General features: G+C 28.2%; 1 pseudogene; it reads left to right on the top strand.

The window, feature by feature from the left end:
* Positions 1 to 1,390: 1,390 nt before the first annotated feature.
* Positions 1,391 to 1,527, top strand: LOC145296503 (U2 spliceosomal RNA; annotated as a pseudogene).
* The last annotated feature ends 22,515 nt before the right edge of the window (positions 1,528 to 24,042 follow it).

Genomic DNA, 24,042 nt, shown 5'->3' with positions numbered 1-24,042 from the left:
ATATAAACATCAATTTTATAAAAGCAACCGTAGGACTACAACATCGGAAGCTAGACTTCAATGTGTTGTTGACTGAGTTACTGTGTTGAGGCATGTGGAGCTCCTCGTGTACTGTAATCTGTCTCCGACTGGAGAAGACGATTTAATTAAAAAATAGGCAATTCTGCTGATTTCGATCACAATAAGTGTATGTAAAGTTGGAGACCTACGTTGATCCAGACGTCGAGGCTTCCTGATGGTAAAATCATATTCTGGATATTAAATGGGAATACTTATGATTTTATAAAAATAAAATGTTTTGTATGATTCTCTATGGGGTTAAATTAATACTATAATTTGATGTTATTTGTATGTTTGATGAAATAAATAGGAATAAATAATATCAGTAGTATTATAGAGTTTAATTTAATTAATGCTCTTTTGTTCAACGGACTACAAGGAAACTAAAATACTACATCAGTTCATAATTTAGGGATATTAACTTTATATGCTCATTAATATAACGTTTTGTGATTTATGGTGGAAAATTATTATTAGATTAGAGAAGTATGCTGTGAGTGTAGGGAGTGGTCAAAAGGTGTCTATAGTAATAAAAACATTAGATTATAAATAACTATTATTATTCCTAAGTTTATAGTAATTCCACGCAAAGCATTATATATCTAAGTGCATAAGTGCTACTGATGGCAACATAATGTGGAGAAAGACTAATGAATTAATTAACCTTTAAACACTAATATTTAAACTATGCTCAATGTATACACTTAGAAACTCCTTCATCGTGTTAGTTATCAATATATTTAATTGTATATAAGTCTGTATATGTGTATAAATCTGTGTGTGTGTGTATAGATCTGTCTACGGGCTTGTTCACTATAATGTTTTTTTTTACTTTGGCTTCTAAAATTGGGTGGAGTGTTTTTTTTTTATTTTCTTATTTAGATCCTATGTATGATTGAAAAAGATCTTTATCGTAAATATCAGATTTGTGTATATTTGTTTTGTGATTTTGCATTAATCTACATTTTTATATACTCCATTTCTTCGTTTTTATTTTTGTTATATATTTAATATGTTCCTAATTCCGTAAAATTTTACTCCGTTAGTCTTTCTCTGCTTTATTGTTATTACGACGAAAGATACGAGACTAAGTGCCCATTTTTTACCCGACTTTCTGAATATTATCAAGAGAGAACTTGCAGAGGTAATTCTCGTAGACAATGATATGTTGAATGGATCCCTATCCTGTTGTACCGAATTATCTCAGAGTACTCCACTGCTTACTGGCCAGCTTCATATCAATTCTAGATTCAAAATTATTCACTAGCACATAATTCTGATTAATGCCAATGCAGCCATCATTTTGCCATTTTTATAGCTGGTAATAGTTTAAGCTTCTTGGCCTTCAGGCTGGGATCAAAGTGTAGTATCTGTTCTGCAGATGCTGCACTTAAGGTAATTTGTCCCAGTCTATGGAGGGGAAACCCTCTATACTGGGACAATTACTATTTTTTGACCCAACAAGAGTGCCCCTTTTCCCTTTTTCCGGGCCGCTGGTTTAACCCTACTTTACAAACGTTTTATCTCCTTATTTATTCCTCATTTTGATAACATTTTAATTATTTTTCGACTCGGAACATTGCTTGTCTAACACCCAATCGTTCTTATCTTTTCCATATATCATATTTTCTTATTTCAATAATTCTTTTCTGTCTATTTCGATCTCTTTTACACATTACTTTTTTTCAAATCTTTACCTTCTAGCGCCAGACAATTTTCTGTTCCTATTCTTATAATCTAACCGCCGAAATAAGATGGCCGTTTGAGAGGACGCCATCTTTACGAGCGGCAATAAAACACCACTGATTTCACAACAATAGACACGACGGAGATTACAAACTATAACAATCAACGCGTTCGCCATAAGTTAGGCTATAGGACTGGCAAAAGCTGCCGAGACAAATATGTTGAAATGCGTTATCAGTTCATCTGACAGGTCAGTCGAGTTTTATCTTATTTAAGAGCCTCGCGCCATCCTCAAAGGTCATTCACAGCTAGAAAATTCGTTTATTCTATTTGTCATAAAACACAATTCAATCAACAATATTATATTATTTTTTCGGAAAAAAAATGAGATAATCGGTTATTTTAGGAGAGTACTTCTTAACGATTCTACACAAGCAAACATAATATTTAGTCTAGTTTATGAAACTAGTATTTTACAATCTCATATCAGTCAGAGAATCGGAGATATTTTTTTTATTATAAAAAAAATCCGGCATTGCCCGTGAATAAATGAATATCAATGTATATTTAACACTTCTAATACTTTCATTATGATCGAAATCTCTGCAACCGTCATGTTTCAATCTAATCACGTCATTGCCTGCTCTAGTCCGGACCGACATTATACATTGGGAGAAAGCTTCACATTACACCATATAGTAACGAAGTCTAAAATACATTGTCGTTTACGTTACATCGGTGCGAACGTTGATTTTATAACATTATCTTTTATATAATGGCCTAAATTTAAGTTTAATTTGAAACATCAAGTACAATAGTGCACTAAAGAGAAACATTATTTTCGAAAAAGGACCTGATTTATCAGATAGCCTACCGTTTATTTTATACGCTGTGTTCCTATACCAGAATCGTTATAAAACTGCTCAAATGTGGTATAAGGCTGTATGAGGGTGTTAATTTCGGTGAAAATCGTTACTACTGTTCATGTTCTTGTTGAATTAAATTTATTCGATTATCGATATTTGATACGTACCGGAGGCATTAAAATACTAAACCTATAATAGACACTAACATACATAGAATTACATTTCTGTTAAACTAAAAAGAACACGGGTCAGCTGCTTCTAATCCCTAGTGATCCAACTCGCACAGACCCACACGCAAAAAATACAAATTACTGTTTAGTTATACGTAGCAATACTTAGCTTTGCGGTGTGACGTTCCAGTTTTAAAGTTAATCGAACATTTGATAGAGGATAAAGAAAAAATATTTGGTCCATTTGAATAAACATGTCTGCATGTTTTTACGTTACTAAATTAGTACCTTGTGTGGTATTGAACTCGAATTGGTAAAACACCCCCTCATATATATATATATATATATATATATATATATATATATATATATATATATATATATATATATATATATATCATAATTTAGGAATTTAAAATTTGTGATTGGAAAAAGTTAAATTTAAAATATAGAAATTTCATTGTACATAAGACAAAGAATACAGTATAATAAAATATATTTCCTTAACCCATGAGTTTTCGATGTTTATACATCTGCTCGGAGGAAAATATTAGCAAATATTATACAAGGTGTGCGCCTGATTTGCTATAGGTAATGCACATAGAAAATTAAATAAAATGTTTTTAAAGTTTTTAAATAATTTTAGCAACATAGACTTAGGGAAATTGTGTATTGATGCTGCAAAAACCGGATATTACTTCAAATCGAAAGTGCATGCTTTATCCTGTAATCGCGTATTGTTATAAATCCAAGGAAGCTGGTAACAATTCGATATATACATATTTTTCAAAACGTATTATAATAACCCCAAGGAAGCTGGAAACAATCGAATATATGCATATTTCCACGGGGTTTCTTTAGTTTGATGTGGTATCCGGCAAATCTTTAATTATAACAATCCGGTAAAAAGTTATTTTCATATATTAATTTCAAAATTAAGTTCAAGTTTTCAATCAATGTGTGAATAAAAACCAAAAGATATTTGTAGACAGACTAATAAAATTAAATGAATATGGAAATAACTAAATAAAATGGAAATCATTAAATAAAACCAAAGCAAAAAGTATTTAAAAATCAGATACAGATTTTGTTATCAATATTATATTTCTAGATTTGCACATCTATAGGTTTATTGTATTTCATCATTCTGAATAATATATATATATATATATATATATATATATATTATTCTGAATAATATATATATGCATATATTATTCTGAATAATATATATATATATATTATTCTGAATATGATATATATATATATATTATTCTGAATAATATATATATATATATATATATATATATATATATATATATATATATATATATATATATATAGTATATCCCCGAGATATGGTGGCCCTGGGATACAGTTTATTCAGGTTACGATGTGGAATACGATATTTTCCCAGCCCTGCCCCGATTATGGTTTTATTTATAATGTAATTTGATTATGCACATTGGTATTATATATTGTGCTGTATTTTGTTATTAATTTAAACTCCGTACCCCGGGGTTTAACTGTATATAATAGCTATCAACTGATAAGTGCTTATAAGCCATTCGGCTCATCAGTCTGACATACTATCGCCAGAGTCGAAGCCTTGACCACTAAGTATGCAATTAGTTAGCTTAACAATTAGGATAATTTATCGGTAATCAATATATGCAGCAATATTTTGTTCTCTTTTTTAGTGGAACTTTATTATTGGTATTAATTATCTGCCTTGAGTTTGCGAAAGAAAGCATGCCTTTATAATGGTAAGAAAATCTTTAAGATTCAGTTTAACTCATTAATTCCAGTAATGTGAAAAATAACAACTGAAATATTAACGCACAACTGTTGCTTCATCTTGGAAGAAGATGCTCGAAGCATTTTATCTTGACTTGACGGACTGGAGAACCGGCTTTGAAACCTTGTAAGGGATGACCTTTTTTTTTTTACTTGCAAGCTCTTTTCCTACAGGAAAAAGATGTTGGAAATTTGCCTCTGCTCAATCGTTATTTTCATAGCAAGTGCTAATCTGAGCGTTGATGCCCCCACTGTCAAGCTTTGACAAAATGCACTCGTCAAGCTATCACTGCTGTCAACATTTTCCCATTCCCTAGCTGTGTCTAAATCAAACACAAATTTCACAGACAGAACTTTTTTCTATCATGGCTTGCTTGTAGAACTCTGTCCCGCTAATCTATTTTCTAGCTGACTACAACATAGTTGTATTATTATTCATCGGACTAATGTTCTCATCTTGAGTGTGATTTCCACAACTTTTCGGTCGATATAGCCCCCGACTTTCTTAGGGGTATCCTGTCGAACTCGGGAATGTTTCTGTCGAACTAGTGTATTTGGACGGAATTTCGAGCGACATCCTTTATTTACTTCACGTGGTAGCGTGCTTTTGTTCCGTCAGCCATGGCTGGATAGAGGTCCTTAGGACCCATGACACAGTGGTAAGAGTACTGGAAAAAAAAACAATGTAAAAGTGATATTCTTCTGACGATTGAAGGTTCAATCCTCAGTGTGGGCGACCAAACTATACATTTGCTAATTACTTAGTACCTCTATCCACTCATGGCGTACGGAACAAAAGCAGGCTACCCTAGTGAATAAATAAAGGGTTCCGCTCGAAATTCTGTCCGAATTCCCGAGTTCCACAGACACATTCTCGAGCTCGACAGAAACATTCGCGAGTTTGAAAAGATACACCTGAAGAAGGTCGGGGGTTATATCGACCGAAACGTTGTGAAAATGGCACTCAAGATGAGAACAGTAGTCCGATGAATCCAAATAATACAAATAACCAATCCTCATCTCAAAAATTCAGAAACGGTACAACACATTTGTCTTAAAATAAACTAACCCTGGTTGAGCTGGCCTATTAAATAATCCAATTGTAACCAGTTCACATAATCGGTTGTAACACTGTCGACGATTTGTCGCGGCATTTTAATGAAAAGAAAAATAATAAAACAATATTTTAGAATATGGAGTGCAAGATGAATTTCTCGAATGAATTTAGCCACATAGTGGAAATACAGCATTTTTGGTTTAACTGGTTTTCACCTACGATGTAAAAGTCAATGAAATATTCCATTACAATGCGGTCCTCAATGAGTTGTATTTTCTGTTCACAGAAGTGACGTTATTATTTTTCATATTTTGCATTGAGGTGTCAGCGTCATCCAACGTATAGCGCCTAGTATCCCCAGTTGATCACCCATATGATACAAATCAGCTCAACGTGGATCGAACGAGAATCGGTGTGTCAACGTGATTATCCCGTATTTTATATTAAATTTTATGTAAAAGTATTCCTCATTTCCGTAGTATTTTAGATCTCGAAGAAAGTTATCTTGTATTTTATGTACGCGAGATGTGCGCTTTATAATTTTAGGAGAACGCGGTTGGTTTTATGAGCTTGCCATAAGCCAAGTAGCATAAGTGGGCAAATATTTAGTCATTTCATGAATGAATGAAGAATGTTTCTCAAATTAAAATTTCAATTCATAAAATCCTTAGATAAATGTTTAATTCAGATAATATTGCTAAGTGTTTCGAGGGGCATAAGATAATAATACACCCTAATTTTTCTTTAACCTATAATGGATCAAATAGATTGGAACTTGCATTTTTATGATTGAATATGCATTTATGACCTGAAAATTTCATCTTTCTGTTTCATATATTGACAGTGTGAGAGTATGAGAAATATACTAGTCATTGATGCGTCAGAACTCGAGATGCGTCATTGAATTTCTGGAAAAACTATTGCTTATGGTTGTGACTACAAAGAAATGCAAAGTCCGGAGTAAAAATGGCCACTCATTTTATGCGTATTTCTTAGCACTTAAACATTTGAATTAATAAATGGAAACTTTGCTTTGGAATGGTTTTTATATTTATTGCCTATCGATAAAATTCAGTAAAAATCTTAAATATATTTAAATTTTTAAATGTGATTAAGCGTTAATTATAAACAACGAAAAACACTTTCAAATCTTCCAAACAAATTGAAATGTGAGTAATATTTGCTGATTATTTTCTTATACTTATTGTTAAAATGTCACAAAACATCTTAATTTTAACGAAAGGATCTCAGTCGCATTTACTACGTCTATATAAAACCAAATAAAAAATATTTACTTTTCTCAGAACAGCTGGGTAAGTAATTTATAAAAATATGATAAGTAGCGCCTGAGACTGTACTGTAAATACAATTATACAAATATTTAACACACAGGCGCTCGCACACACACGCGCGCACACACACACACACACACACACACACACACAAACACACACATACACACACACACACACACACACACATATATATATATATATCTTGATATACACATAATTATTACGGCCCAATCATGTTGACACACCGGTTTTCGCCAGATCACCGAAGTAAGCAACGTTGAGCCTGGCCTGTACCAGAAAGGTGACCATTTGAGAAGGATATGGCACGGTATGTACCTTCGGGGAAAGTTGGGCGGGGGGCCAGCACCAACGGCCCTCTAAAAGCTACTTGCAACAAAAGCATCTACAAAGTTTTGGGTGTCATATACCCCTGTAATTTTATGACTTAATTGATTTGGATGATATTTGTTTATATTTTATGATTTAATTGATGTGATTGATTTTTGTTTATATTTAATGATTTAATTGATTTGATTGATTATTGTTTATATTTTATGATTTAATTGATTTGATTGATTTTTGTTTATATTTTATGATTTAATTGATGTGATTGATTTTTATTTATATTTTATGATTTAATTGATTTGATTGATTATTGTTTATATTTTATGATTTAATTGATTTGATTGTTTTTGTTTATATTTTATGATTTAATTGATGTGATTGATTTTTGTTTATATTTTAAGATTTAATTGATGTGATTGATTTTTGTTTATATTTTATGATTTAATTGATTTGATTGATTTTTGTTTATATTTTATGATTTAATTGATTTGATTGATTTTTGTTTATATTTTATGATTTAATTGATTAGATTGATTTTTGTTTATATTTTATGATTTAATGGATTTGATTGATTTTTATTCATATTTTATGATTTAATTGATAAGGTTGATTTTTGTTTATATTTTATGATTTCATTGATTTGATTGATTTTTGTTTATATTTTATGATTTAATTGATTTGATTGATTTTTGTTTATATTTTATAATTTAATTGATTTGATTGATTTTTATTCATATTTTATGATTTAATTGATTAGATTGATTTTTGTTTATATTTTATGATGTAATTGATTTGATTGATTTTTGTTTATATTTCATGATTTAATTGATTTGATTGATTTTTATTCATATTTTATGATTTAATTGATGTGATTGATTTGTGTTTATATTTTATGATTTAATTGATTTGATTGATTTTTGTTTATATTTTATGATTTAATTGATGTGATTGATTATTGTTTATATTTTATGATTTAATTGATGTGATTGATTTGTGTTTATATTTTATGATTTAATTGATGTGATTGATTTTAGTTTATATCTTATGATTTAATTGATTAGATTGATTTTTGTTTATATTTTGTGATTTAATTGATTTGATTGATTTTTTTTTATATTTTATGATTTAATTGATGTGATTGATTTGTGTTTATATTTTATGATTTAATTGATTTGATTGATTTTTGTTTATATTTTATGATTTTATTGATTTGATTGATTATTGTTTATATTTTATGATTTAACTGATGTGATTGATTTGTGTTTATATTTTATAATTTAATTGATTAGATTGATTTTTGTTTATATTTTATGATTTAATTGATTTGATTGATTTTTGTTTATATTTTATGATTTAATTGATTAGATTGATTTTTGTTTATATTTTATGATTTAATTGATGTGATTGATTTTTGTTTATATTTTATGATTTAATTGATGTGATTGACTTTTGTTTATATTTTATGATTTAATTGATGTGATTGATTATTGTTTATATTTTATGATTTAATTGATGTGATTGATTTTTGTTTATATTTTATGATTTAATTGATGTGATTGATTTTAGTTTATATTTTATGATTTAATTGATTAGATTGATTTTTGTTTATATTTTATGATTTAATTGATTTGATTGATTTTTGTTTATATTTTATTATTTAATTGATGTGATTGATTTGTGTTTATATTTTATGATTTAATTGATGTGATTGATTTTTGTTTATATTTTATGATTTTATTGATTTGATTGATTATTGTTTATATTTTATGATTTAACTGATTCGATTGATTTTTGTTTATATTTTATGATTTAATTGATGTGATTGATTTTTGTTTATATTTTATGATTTAATTGATTTGATTGATTTTTATTCATATTTTATGATTTAATTGATGTGATTGATTTTAGTTTATATTTTATGATTTAATTTATGTGATTGATTTTTGTTTATATTTTATGATTTAATTGATTTGATTGATTATTGTTTATATTTTATGATTTAATTGATTTGATTGATTTTTGTTTATATTTTATGATTTAATTGATGTGATTGATTTTTATTTATATTTTATGATTTAATTGATTTGATTGATTATTGTTTATATTTTATGATTTAATTGATTTGATTGTTTTTGTTTATATTTTATGATTTAATTGATGTGATTGATTTTTGTTTATATTTTAAGATTTAATTGATGTGATTGATTTTTGTTTATATTTTATGATTTAATTGATTTGATTGATTTTTGTTTATATTTTATGATTTAATTGATTTGATTGATTTTTGTTTATATTTTATGATTTAATTGATTAGATTGATTTTTGTTTATATTTTATGATTTAATGGATTTGATTGATTTTATTCATATTTTATGATTTAATTGATAAGGTTGATTTTTGTTTATATTTTATGATTTCATTGATTTGATTGATTTTTGTTTATATTTTATGATTTAATTGATTTGATTGATTTTTGTTTATATTTTATAATTTAATTGATTTGATTGATTTTTATTCATATTTTATGATTTAATTGATTAGATTGATTTTTGTTTATATTTTATGATGTAATTGATTTGATTGATTTTTGTTTATATTTCATGATTTAATTGATTTGATTGATTTTTATTCATATTTTATGATTTAATTGATGTGATTGATTTTTGTTTATATTTTATGATTTAATTGATGTGATTGATTTTTGTTTATATTTTATGATTTAATTGATTTGATTGATTTTTGTTTATATTTTATGATTTAATTGATTTGATTGATTTTTGTTTATATTTTATGATTTAATTGATGTGATTGATTTTTGTTTATATTTTATGATTTAATTGATGTGATTGATTTGTGTTTATATTTTATAATTTAATTGATTTGATTGATTTTTGTTTATATTTTATGATTTAATTGATTTGATTGATTTTTGTTTATATTTTATGATTTAATTGATTTGATTGATTTTTTTTTTATATTTTATGATTTAATTGATGTGATTGATTTTTGTTTATATTTTATGATTTAATTGATGTGATTGACTTTTGTTTATATTTTATGATTTAATTGATGTGATTGATTATTGTTTATATTTTATGATTTAATTGATGTGATTGATTTGTGTTTATATTTTATGATTTAATTGATGTGATTGATTTTAGTTTATATTTTATGATTTAATTGATTAGATTGATTTTTGTTTATATTTTATGATTTAATTGATTTGATTGATTTTTGTTTATATTTTATGATTTAATTGATGTGATTGATTTGTGTTAAAATTTTATGATTTAATTGATTTGATTGATTTTTGTTTATATTTTATGATTTTATTGATTTGATTGATTATTGTTTATATTTTATGATTTAACTGATGTGATTGATTTGTGTTTATATTTTATAATTTAATTGATGTGATTGATTTTTGTTTATATTTTATGATTTAATTGATTTGATTGATTTTTGTTTATATTTTATGATTTAATTGATTTGATTGATTTTTGTTTATATTTTATGATTTAATTGATGTGATTGATTTTTGTTTATATTTTATGATTTAATTGATGTGATTGACTTTTGTTTATATTTTATGATTTAATTGATGTGATTGATTATTGTTTATATTTTATGATTTAATTGATGTGATTGATTTTTGTTTATATTTTATGATTTAATTGATGTGATTGATTTTAGTTTATATTTTATGATTTAATTGATTAGATTGATTTTTGTTTATATTTTATGATTTAATTGATTTGATTGATTTTTGTTTATATTTTATTATTTAATTGATGTGATTGATTTGTGTTTATATTTTATGATTTAATTGATGTGATTGATTTTTGTTTATATTTTATGATTTTATTGATTTGATTGATTATTGTTTATATTTTATGATTTAACTGATTTGATTGATTTTTGTTTATATTTTATGATTTAATTGATGTGATTGATTTTTGTTTATATTTTATGATTTAATTGATTTGATTGATTTTTATTCATATTTTATGATTTAATTGATGTGATTGATTTTAGTTTATATTTTATGATTTAATTTATGTGATTGATTTTTGTTTATATTTTATGATTTAATTGATTAGATTGATTTTTGTTTATATTTTATGATTTAATTGATGTGATTGATTTGTGTTTATATTTTATGATTTAATTGATGTGATTGATTTTTGTTTATATTTTATGATTTAATTGATGTGATTGATTTGAGTTTATATTTTATGATTTAATTGATTAAATTGATTTTTGTTTATATTTTATGATTTAATTAATTTGATTGATTTTTGTTTATATTTTATTATTTAATTGATGTGATTGATTTGTGTTTATATTTTATGATTTAATTGATTTGATTGATTTTTGTTTATATTTTATGATTTTATTGATTTGATTGATTATTGTTTATATTTTATGATTTAACTGATTTGATTGATTTTTGTTTATATTTTATGATGTAATTGATGTGATTGATTTTTGTTTATATTTTGTGATTTAATTGATTTGATTGATTTTTATTCATATTTTATGATTTAATTGATGTGATTGATTTTAGTGTATATTTAATGATTTAATTTATGTGATTGATTTTTGTATATATTTTATGATTTATTTGATTAGATTGATTTTTGTTTATATTTTATGATTTAATTGATGTGATTGATTTGTGTTTATATTTTATGATTTAATTGATGTGATTGATTTTTGTTTATATTTTATGATTTAATTGATGTGATTGACTTTTGTTTATATTTTATGATTTAATTGATGTGATTGATTTTTGTTTATATTTTATGATTCAATTGATGTGATTGACTTTTGTTTATACATTATGATGTAATTTATTTGCTTGATTTTAGTTGACATTATATAATAATATTGATTTTATTGATTTTAGTTGATATTTTATGATTTAGTGGATTTGATTGATTTTTGTCTATATTTTACGATTTAATTGATTTCATTGATATTTTTGATATTTTATAATTTTATTGATTAGATGGATGTTTGTTTATGATTTTGATTTAATTTATTTGCTTGATTTTTGTTTTTCTTTTATTATTTAATTGAATAGATGTATTTTCTTTATGATTTAATTGATTTGATAACATTTTATTTATCTTTCATGATTTAATTGATGCCATTGATTTTTTTAATATTTTATGATTTAACTGAATAGATTGATTTTTGTTTATGGTTTATAATTTAATATATGTGATTAATTTTTTAATCTTTTTTGATTTAATTTATTTGATTAATTGTCGTTTATATTTTATGATTTAATTGAATAGATTGATTGTTATGGTTTATGATTTAATTGATTTGATTAATTTTTTAATATCTTTTATGATTTAATTAAATATTTTGATTTTTGTTTATGGTTTATGATTAAATTGATTTGATTGATTTTTGTTTATATTTTATGATTTAATTGATTTGATTGATTTTTTTATCTTTTCTGATTTAATTTATTTGATTAATTTTCGTTAATATTTTATGATTTAATTGAATGGATTGATTTTTATGGTTTATGATTTAATTGATTTGATTGATTTTTGTTTATATTTTATGTTTGAATTGTTTGGATTTATATTTGTTTATATTTTTTAGTTAATTGATTTGATTGATTTTCTCTATCTTTTATGATTCAATTGATTTGATTGATTTTTTTAATATTTTATGAGAAATTTATTTGATTGCTTTTTGTTTATCTTTTATGATTTAATTAATGTGATTAATTTGGGTTTATGATTTATGATAAACTAATTTGATTGGTTTTGGTTTATCTTTTATGATTTAATGTATTTTTTAATATTTTATGATTTAATTGATTTGATTGATTTTTCTTTATATTTATGAGAAATTGATTTGATTGATATTTATTTATCTTTTATGATAAAATTGATTTGATTGATTTTTGTTTACATTAAAGGATTTAATTGATTAAATTAATTTTTGTTTATATTTTATGATTTGATTGATTTGATTGATTTTTGTTTATATTTAAGGATTTAATTGATTAAATTGATTTTCGTCTATATTTTATGAGAAATTGATTTTATTGATGTTGTTTATATTTTATGATTAATTTACTTGATGGATTTTTGTTTATATTTTATGATTTAATTAATTTGATGCATTTTTGTTTATTTTTAATTATTTAATTTATTTGATAGTTTTTTTGCATTTAATTATTTGCTTGACTTGATTGAGTTTTGTTTATTTCATTATTGTATTGATTTGATTGATTTTTGTTTATTTTTTTTTTATTTTATTGAGTTGATTGATGTTTTCTTATAGTTTCTGATTTAAATTAATGATTGGTTTTTGTATGTATTTTTGGATTAAATTGATTCGATTTATTTTTGTTTATATGTTTTGATTAAATTGATTTGATTGATGTTTGTTTATATTTTATTATTTAGTAGATTTGATTGATTTGTAATTTAACATTGTGTCTCCTGTTTATTATAGGTCTGTATTTTTTTAGATCTCATATTTATTATAGGTCTGTATTTTCTTTTGGATCTCATATTTATTATAGGTCTGTATTTTCTTTTAGATCTCATATTTATTATAGGTCTGTATTTTCTTTTAGATCTCATATTTATTATAGGTCTGTATTTTCTTTTGGATCTCATATTTATTATAGGTCTGTATTTTCTTTTAGATCTCATATTTATTATAGGTCTGTATTTTCTTTTGGATCTCATATTTATTATAGGTCTGTATTTTCTTTTAGATCTCATATTTATTATAGGTCTGTATTTTCTTTTAGATCTCATATTTATTATAGGTCTGCATTTTCTTGTAGATTTAATTTTATGTGATGCCGTTTGTTTTATTCTGAGGAAAAGTGGTTTTCACTAATTTTTTCTAAGACAACTGTTGAATTTATAATGTAATAAGGTACCTATGTAACCTTGCACTTAATCTATACTTTATTTCTCTTATATATATATATATATATATATATATATATATATATATATATATATATATATATATATAGAGAGAGAGAGAGAGAGAGAGAGAGAGAGGCTGAGAATGGAAAATGGGCACATCTTTCTTAATATAAAATATTTTATATCCACTAAAGCATTTTTATAGTAATTCTACTTAATCACGGAAAAAAGTAATTCTACTAAATAATATAACAATTACGAAAAGCTTAATGATAACATATAATAAATTATGCAATAATAAATAATACACAATGAATAAGTAATTAATTAACGCTTGCTTTGCAAATGGATATGCAAATTAGGAAACTTTCGTTTAGTCACTCGCATATTTATGACTGGCTATATTTAGAACTCCGTTTTAATAGTTTAAAATAAAAATGTAGGCGTCAATTATCAATGTCAGAGCGAGAAAAAAATCAACTTTTTGTGTGTATATATACATACATATATATATATATATATATATATATATATATATATATATATATATATATATATGCTTTTTGTCGAGATGATATCTGCGAGACAATCAGCTCTGGTCAGTAATTAGTAATTATCAATAATGTTTTCAAGGGAATACTCCTCAACAGGCGCCAGTGTTTCTACACTCGAGCAAAAATAAAACGGAAAAAAAATTCGAATCTCAAGCGGCTTGAAGGCGTTTTTATCATGACTCTTCATCGCTTTTCATCTCGGTGGAATCTCGCTCAAGTATCGACTGTGATGAACGAACAGTTGGTGCATTAAAAAATGTGTTGAAATGAGAAATCGATTGAAAAAAATCGCTAATACAAAAGGATGTTAAAAACATCATTTAGTAAAAAGAAGTAAACAAGGTAATTACGTTTAAACAACGAATATAAAACAAAGCATAATAGTGTGTTAAAATAACACTCAAATATCACCAATGTACGCGCCAACATCCGCCAATTAACAACAGCAAAAAAATACTTGTTGAACGAATGTATAAATGAACCTGATGACCTGTGTTCATTTGCTGAAATAATAGTAAATAATTTCACAGAGTGGAATAGCGTTCATATATATATATATATATATATGTGTGTGTGTGTGTGTGTATATGTGTGTGTGTATAATTAGAAAATTGTAGTATTCGAATGAGTATATAGATAAGTGTTAGTTTTACTCATATAGAACTGCTTTAAAACCTCATAGCTCACTCATTCTACGACTAAATTTCAAATCATTTTAACAGTCCATAGGTAACCTTCTCAGCTCAAATTTGAAAAAAAAACAGTTTAAAGTTTTGCTCAGTAAAACAAGTTATAATAAAATTACGGTGTTCAAAATTTCCCAGAGTCTGTAAAGAACGCAGAGACGTTTTCTGTTGATTGGCTGTTTGTTACCATGATAACACAATCTGTTACGCTATTCCCCATTGGCTTGGAATGGCGGAGATGATGAGGTACAGGATGTAAGTACAATGTAAGTCAGAGATCTTACTTGGTTAAAAAAAGGGCTAGGTAAGGGGAATAGGAGGTAAAAGAAAAAAAAATGAAAAAAAGATTTCACACGAATGCATAGTCCGATGAAGGGTAAAAATCCAAGAATGGTAAAATCCAAACACGGACGAATTAAAAACTTCCAATCCAACAGTTAAGTTCCAAATGGTCCAAAACGATCCAAAAGGCAGAATTCCTTGGAAAAAAATCAGAAATAGAATGAGTTCAACATCATTAAAAGTTCACATGTGCACAGAAAATGCACTGGAGAGAATATTTAAAACACGTCTGCCAAGGCCGAAAGAAACAAGTAAATTAAGGTTTAAGAAAAAAAAACGGTGAAAAGCAAGGTCAAAGTGACCCATACAAAAACGCGAAAGTTAGCGTTAATAATTAAGTCAACTTAAATACGCACGTGAAAGTCCCAGAATGAAATTAAGAAACACGAGTCAGAGAAAGAGGTAAATTGCTAAGTTTATGAAATGGAGCGTCTATTATATTAAGAAGTGTAAAAAAAAGTGAATAAGTAAATAAAAAATAAAAAATAAAACAATAAAAAAATCAAAAAAATCAATAAATTAAAAAAATAAATGAATTAAACAAAATTTAAAAAAAAATAAAATAAATAAATAAAAATGAAAATAAATAAATTAAAAATTGGAAATTAAAAATTAAAAAGTTAATTTTTTAAAAATTAAATAAATAAAAATGAAAATCAATAAATTAAAAATAAGAAATAAAATTTTAAACCTATATATACATATATACACACATACATATATATAAATGCATATATATACATATAAACATACATACATATACATACATACAGACACACAAAGGCACACATACATACACATACATAAACACACGCATATACATATATATACATATATGCACACATATACAATAACACACACATATATACACATATATATATATACAAATACCCACACACGTATGCATACATATATACACATATCCAAAAACATATACAACATAAAAAATACATACATACATGCATACAATTTAAGTGGAGGGAATGGCTGGTATCTACAAACTCCGAAATAAGGCAAATAAATGTGTATGTAAATGCATATAGTAAAATAGAAGTAAACAAATACAGTTAATAAAAATGAGTAGGCTGATGTATATATTTAATTAATAGGTAAACGTATACCATAAAACGGAGACAGCAGATGGGAAACCGGCCGAAGAAATAAAGAAAAACAAATAAAATTAAAAATCTAAAAAGCTTAGAAGGTAAGATAAAAAAAAATATGGGGAAGATATATATTTGAAGGGTTAACTTAATAGCTATGTAATTTCAAATTTACCATATTTAAATTTGGACATATGTTTTCAATAGGAGATCAGTTCGTTTTGAGAGTTTATTATATTACTATTTTGAGGGGAGGTGATAATAGTTATAGCTTCAGATGTACAGAGGTGACAAGACTTAGGTCCTGGAATATAAGACTAAACTTTTTTAGGATGGTCCATTTAATTGAAAAGTGGGTATTGGCAGAATTAAGCTTTTTAACAAGTGTAGTTAGAGAAGTTCCCTGGTTATTATTTTAATTTTGGTTATTGAAAGAAGAAGTGTGGTTTGAAATTCTTTTGTTTATTAAAGTGTAAGTAGCACCAATATATGTATATGTTTTAATTATAGCTCGGGGTCGAGAATTACTATTAATTTGTTGATTTATACTGGGAAGAGAATTTAAATTCTGTTCATTTTGATGAACAGAGGGTAGGACAGTGATTGTAGTAGGGTTGTTTTGGTGGGGATAATAAGTGTTGTCAGTGTTAGGATGGCTGCTATGAAAAATATTATTATCATTATTATTATTATTATTATTATTATTATTACTATTATTACTATTATTATTATAGCTGGTTTTATGATTGAAAATAGAGGGGCTGGTTGATTCGTTTGTTGGATTAATAATTATATCAGAGGGAGGATTGGAGGAAGGATAATTTGGTGACAACATATTGTCTCTGTAATTGTGCATGAATATATTACATCTTTATGGATGCAATTATTATTGAGTGGGCAAATATGTTTGTTAATACAATTGCAGTTGCTTTTGGTTTGGATTGGGAAAGGGATTTTTTGGGCTGATTTAATTTTATTGTTATTAGGTGCTAAGATTCTTTTTGCTAAATTAGGCATAGTAGGATAAGAAATTCTTATTGAGTTTTTATTAAAAATTGGACTATATCTGTGTGGGTATTTGAAGAGTTTTCTACAATATTGAAGAATTCTTTAGGTATATCGGTTTTAACATTTACGCTGAATGGAGGATTAAACTAAATATTTTTCTTTCTCCTAGTGCGACAGGGTGGGTTAGAAGTATTACGATTAGCATGTTGGTTCGGATTATATTTGTGGAGTGGGCCATTGCTATTGATAGCAGCAGATCTTGTTATTTTAACTGGTTTCTTGCGAGTCATATTGTATGTGATTACAGATTTAAGACGGCCTACAGGTGGAGCATAATTGTTATAGTGAATGTTTTCATTGTATCCTGAATTTCTTAAGGCATTATTGAAGAATGTAGGATTTTGATTAAAGGTTTGTTTATTGGCTGAGAGCGTAGAAATGTTTCTAGAGACGGATGGTACTATAGATTTTATAATTGAATTGGGGTGGTTATGAGATTTATGGACGTATAAAAGCGTAAGGTTGGGTTTATGATAGGGGTTGTAAGTTTCGATATTCAGATTAAGTGTAATGTCTAGAAAATTTGAAGTTTTTTTTTTTGGTTCAATAATTATAGAAATGCCAAAATTATTAAAAAAGATTTGTCATTTTTTAATTGTATTATTGTACTCTCTTGGCTGGCTGTTTTTGTAAATAGAGCATCGTCTTTATAAAGGCCCCCTTGGATATGTTTAAAGTGGTATTTTAGTTCTTTCAGTAAGAATAGTCCCACTAAATGTGTAACCTCAGCAGAGTCAGAAGCACCCATTAAGATGTCAACCTTATTGGGGGTATCTTTTCTAGTCCAAAACTTATTGTTAAATTGTATAAGGGATTTTCTGGCTAGGAGAATTAATTTAATTTCCAAATGAGTTAAGTCAGAATTTCTTTTAGAACCTTATTTAAGAGGATCGGTGAAACTGATTGATAATAATTGTTGATGCCAAAGGTTATGAAGTTAAGGAGGTGTTTCTTTTTAAGGGAAACAAACCAATTAATTGGAGAATTCGAATTTTGCTAAAGGGGGAAGCTAACTTTTTCTTTAATAGAGGGGGTAAGTCTATCTAAGATGTTTTTGCTTACCGCACCCAAGTCAGAGGGAGATGGGCAGATCAATCTAATGGAGGGGTTATCATAAAAATCAGGTTTATGGTTTTGAGGGTGAATCTAGGGGTACCCGGAGAAAGTATAGTAAGTTTACCATTTTGGTTACATTTTTAAACTTATTGTACTTTGTATTTCTTTATTTTATATATATATATATATATATATATATATATATATATATCTTCAGAAGTTAAGATAAGTGTTGTGGCTTGCAATAAGTCACAAAGAAAAGAGAACAACGGAATAGAGTTTAAACAATGTATTACTGGAACAACAACGCCCTTTTAAGCGTATCGACGAAGCGTTCGGCCTGGCCGTTGCTTCTGGCGTGGTGCTGGGGTGTCGTAATATGTTTGACTTAATACGTCTCGCAGAATTCTTTGAACTCTGTCGAGGTGAACTGTGTAGCGTTGTCGCTACCAGACAGTCTACAATCCCAAATCCAGCAAACAGTTCCAATAAAAAAATTGTCGTTGTTGCCGTGGTCGTTTTTTTTTTTACATCTGAGTACCTCTGGCCATTTAGAGTAAGAATGAAATAAAATCAGGTAGTAAAAATCCTCCACAGGTTCCGCATAAACGATGTGGATCATCGACTATGGTTGTTCAGCCTTAGGCCAAGTTTTATATGTAATCGGTGGTGCTTTTGCAGCCAAAGCATATCATTTGCATCTGTTCACCATGTTGGTAATATCTTGGTCCATAGCTGGCCAATAAACAAAACTTCTCTTTAGGCTTTTCATTCTTTTTATTGCCGGATGCCCTATGTGAAAATCACTGAGAATTCTTTTTTGAAAGGTTTGGGGGATGACAACCCTTTCATTGTATAACAGTAGTTCGTCGCAACAAAAAAAAAAAAATGTCTGAACTGGTGTCACCCAGTGGTAATTTCTGCTTCGTGGTTTGAATGAAATTGTAATTTAGGGATTTGGACTTAATTTCCTGAAGTGTGACCGGCAGTTCGCGGATAATAATATTCATCATGGTTTTTACATCACTATTAATACGTAGTGCTGCGATTACTGAATCTTCAGGAGGTTCCATTTTGGCAGGAATCAGTCTCGATAGACAGTCTGCATGCGCTAGTTGTTTTGAGAGCAGAAATTGAATTGTAAAATTATAGTTCAACAGAATAGTTCCCCATCTTAATAGTCGGTTCGCAGTGAATGTTGGAAGTCCTTTTTTGATCAAAAATGGATATCAACGGCTTATGGTCGGTTTGTAGAAAAATGTCTTTCATACAAGAACCGGTGGAATTTTGAAACTGCAAATATAATTCCTAGGGCCTCTTTCTCGATCTGAGAATAATTCTTTTCCTCTGGCAAGAGAGTCCGTGATGCGAGAGAAATAAGCTGTTTGGAGCCATCCGGCATTCAATATAGCATGCACGCCCCGGCGCCATATTGAATAGAGTCACTAGCTACTATTATGTCCCACTGCGGAATAGTTTTGAAGTCAGGATTCTTTTTATTTCTTGGAATGATGTCTGGCAATCTTCTGTCCACTTATCCTTTTTCAGCAATTCATTAAGTGGTGCGCGTAATTTGTGCCTATTTAGGATGAACCGCTGGTAATGATTTGCCAAACCTTAAAAAACTCTGCAATTAAGTTACGTTTACTGGTGCCAGCATTTCTTTAATAGCGACCGCCCTATCTGGGTCTGGGCGTCTGCCATCTTTATCGATTATTTGACTTAGGTATTTAATTGTATGTAAAAGGAACTCGAATTTATCTGCTTTGATCTTAAATCCATAATCTTGTATTCGACTGAATACTTGTCTGATATGTTTTTATACCCCTACCTGCTTTTGCTCGCTATGCTAATGTCATCAAGATATGGGATTGCGGTGTTCAAGCCGGAAAGCATAGTATCCATTACTTGCTGGAATATTGCAGGTGCCACCTTGATACCAAACGCGAGTCTTTCGTACTGTAAAAACCCCGATGAGTGTTAATACAGAGGTTAGCGCTTTTGTCGTTTACCGGAATCTGTAGGTAAGCGTCGCTTAGGTCGATTTAGGAAACACTTGCCGCCATTTAATTTCGTGAACACTTCTTCTGGACTAGGTAATGGATAGTGAAAATCTTCTAAGGACCCATCGAGTCCGGTCGCGAAGCCGGCGCAAATGTGAATTTCCTCGGGCCTTTTCTTTACGTAAACTGCCGGAACAGTCAACTCACTATATTCAATTTTAGCCAGTATATCGATGATTTCTAATCTGTCTAGTTCCTGATTTATTTTGTTCAGGGAACAAACGGAACATTACGTTTCTTTTTATCTGCGGCCATTTTTGTACATCCCGCCAGGTCAAGAGTAATTATGTTTGTGAATTCGTTTTAAAACAAGTTTTAAGTTTCTCCGTTTCTGCTGGGCGGGTATCTATTTTCTTGAAGAATGTGGATATAAGAAGGTCGCAGAGACGAAACTCCTCCATGCTGTAAGAACCGAACAGGTTCTCACTATCTTTTAGCACATACAATCTTATTTTTTTTGTTTTCCCCCGTAAATGACGTTTGTAATTAATTCACCTTCAAAATGAATGTTTGTACCATTAGCGGCCGTTGCCGTTCTGTTAGTTTTTAACATAGTCGGCTTTCGTAATATTTTCCACGTTTTGAGAGTTATTATTGAAAGATCCGATCCACTGTCTAATTGGAATTCAATAGCCGTGCCGAAAATGTTAACCGTTACATATTTGCGTAGATTTTCATCTACGCCGTCTTTAGTTCTGGTTTGACGTACACGGCTTCTATTAATACAGTGCGAACTTTTATGACCGATCTTATCGCATAAATGGCATATTTTTGTTAAAAATGGGCAACCCCTTACACAATGTATTCCACCACATATGAACAAGCGCTCGGTGCTTTTAGTTTTTTTCTCAGTTTCGGTGGTTAGTGTCTGTGTGTCATTTCGACGGTTTTTTCTTAGTGACTTTCTTTATATTCGAAATGCCTGCTTCGATATGTCTTGCATCTTTTTTTTTATAATTTCTACTTTTTGTACAATCCTCAGTCAATTTTTGAAATGTTAAGTTCGGTTCATTTTCTAATTTTGTAAGGACTCTGCGCCTGATTTCCGCATTTTTCCCGAGGTTAACCCTTGCGAAAACACAAGACATTTTAAATTGTCTGCTGTTAGTTCAGACAACTTAAAGTCATCACAGTGTTTGTTCACTACAGCTGCGTCGGTGGCAAAATAGTCATTATCGTCTTTTACCACATTGAAACATCTCCAACGCTTATGGAAAAGAGATGTTTAAAAGTTCTGTTAACACATTTACCGTCTCATTGAATCGTAAATCTGCTGTTTTCTGAGGCAAGATGTACTCCACGAATTTATCATGCTCAGCCGTTTCCAATTTTCGTAGTAGAAATCCTGTTTTCTTTTGATCAGACCAGTTGTTGCAGTCAATATTATAAAAATCTTCATAACGCCGAAAATAGGCTGCGAATAATTTTTCCTCTTTCTCGTATTTAAAATTGTCTATCGCGGTCCATATTGTATTCTGAGAAAATGCTGAATTACTTTCCGCGATCGCATTATTCTTAACAATTTCTGTAAGTAATTCCTCTATTCGTAATTGACGTTCGGCTAACTGTTTTTCGGTTCCTATTTTACATTCCGCTAACTGTTTTTGCAATTCCTTTTGCTGTTCCCCGAATTATGACTGACGCTTTTCAGCATCGATATGCAACTTGGTCAAGTGTTCCAACGCTATTTTCAATTCGTCCATCAATCTTTGTCAGCATTAGCAGTTTCAGAACGTTCGCTGAATTTTACAAAACCGTTTTATTCTTTCTTATTTAGTCCTCCAGATAATGAACGAACAGAATAAAAAACATAAATATATAAATGCTCATTATCTAAAGAAGAAAAAAAACAAGTGTATATTTTTCTCCAGAGAAAAAAATAAATAATGCACAATTTTAGCAGCGAAAACTACAAATGACGAATTCTGTCTCCAAAAGTATAAAAAAAAATTACCTCTCTAAGTCGCGATAAACCTTTTTTTCTTTTTGCAAAAGCACAGCGCTATCTTTGACAGTCGTGACGAACTTTTTTCTTCTCAACTCTTTTTTTCCGTAAGGATCTGCGTTAATTTTTTTTTTTTTAGTTACCATGAACCTTTCAGTTGCAAGTGTTATGTTTGACATTTCCTTAGGGTTGATAACATTTTACTCCGACGTCGTTAGTATTTTTAGAATACTATTTCAACGCGAGTATTTTTTTTTCAATGTTGTTACTGGTTTCGATTTTAGTATGCTCCTTCAATCCAATGTCGTCAGTGTTTAATTTTTGAGAACACTGTTTTTAAACGAGAGTACGTTCTCCGAACCAATTGTCGCCGGTTTTATGGCTTGCAATAAGCACAAAGAAAACAGAAGAAGGGCACAGAGTTTAAACAAGGTATTACTGGAACAACAACGTAAAAAGGTTACAACTGAAAAGAGTAATAAACATCACCGAGCAGGCCACGGTCGCTTTGTTGTTTGATCCACACCTGGGATGAAAAGGGCTATGGCTAATATAATGTATAGGACAGTCCAATTGGAGGGTGATTCCCCCACAACAATAAGCCATCGATACCGTCGGGTTACAACCTGATAATAGCGTGCTGTTTATGTCCGAATATCAAGCTCTCTCAAGCCGATCTATGTAATCTGTCATTAACCAGAATTGTAACACATCACTTCCGGTTATAGACAGCTGAGATAGATCGGCTAAAGAGAGCGTGGTAATCAAATTCCAAACGGTTTCCTTTTATAAGGTTCAACCTGACGATGGCGTATCTAATCTAAACTGAAAATAAAAGTATAAATATTACGCACTTTTTTTTGAAAACTTGTCCCTATAATTGAGTACTGTGTTGGAACTCTTTTCCCCAAAAATATAACTTAGTGTCATATTTGACCAAAGAAAATCGAGTTGCGAGAAGAAAAAATGACAGCAGAAACAATGCAACACATGACATAGGGATCAGTCTTAAAAATATTCGATAATACTAGA

The sequence above is a fragment of the Euprymna scolopes genome, chromosome 16, assembly GCF_053919585.1.
Source record: "Euprymna scolopes isolate OS-2025 chromosome 16, ASM5391958v1, whole genome shotgun sequence".
Taxonomy (NCBI): Eukaryota; Metazoa; Mollusca; class Cephalopoda; order Sepiida; family Sepiolidae; genus Euprymna; species Euprymna scolopes.
The sequence above is the reverse complement of the archived record's forward strand: the minus strand, read 5'-3'. Positions and strand labels throughout refer to the sequence as shown.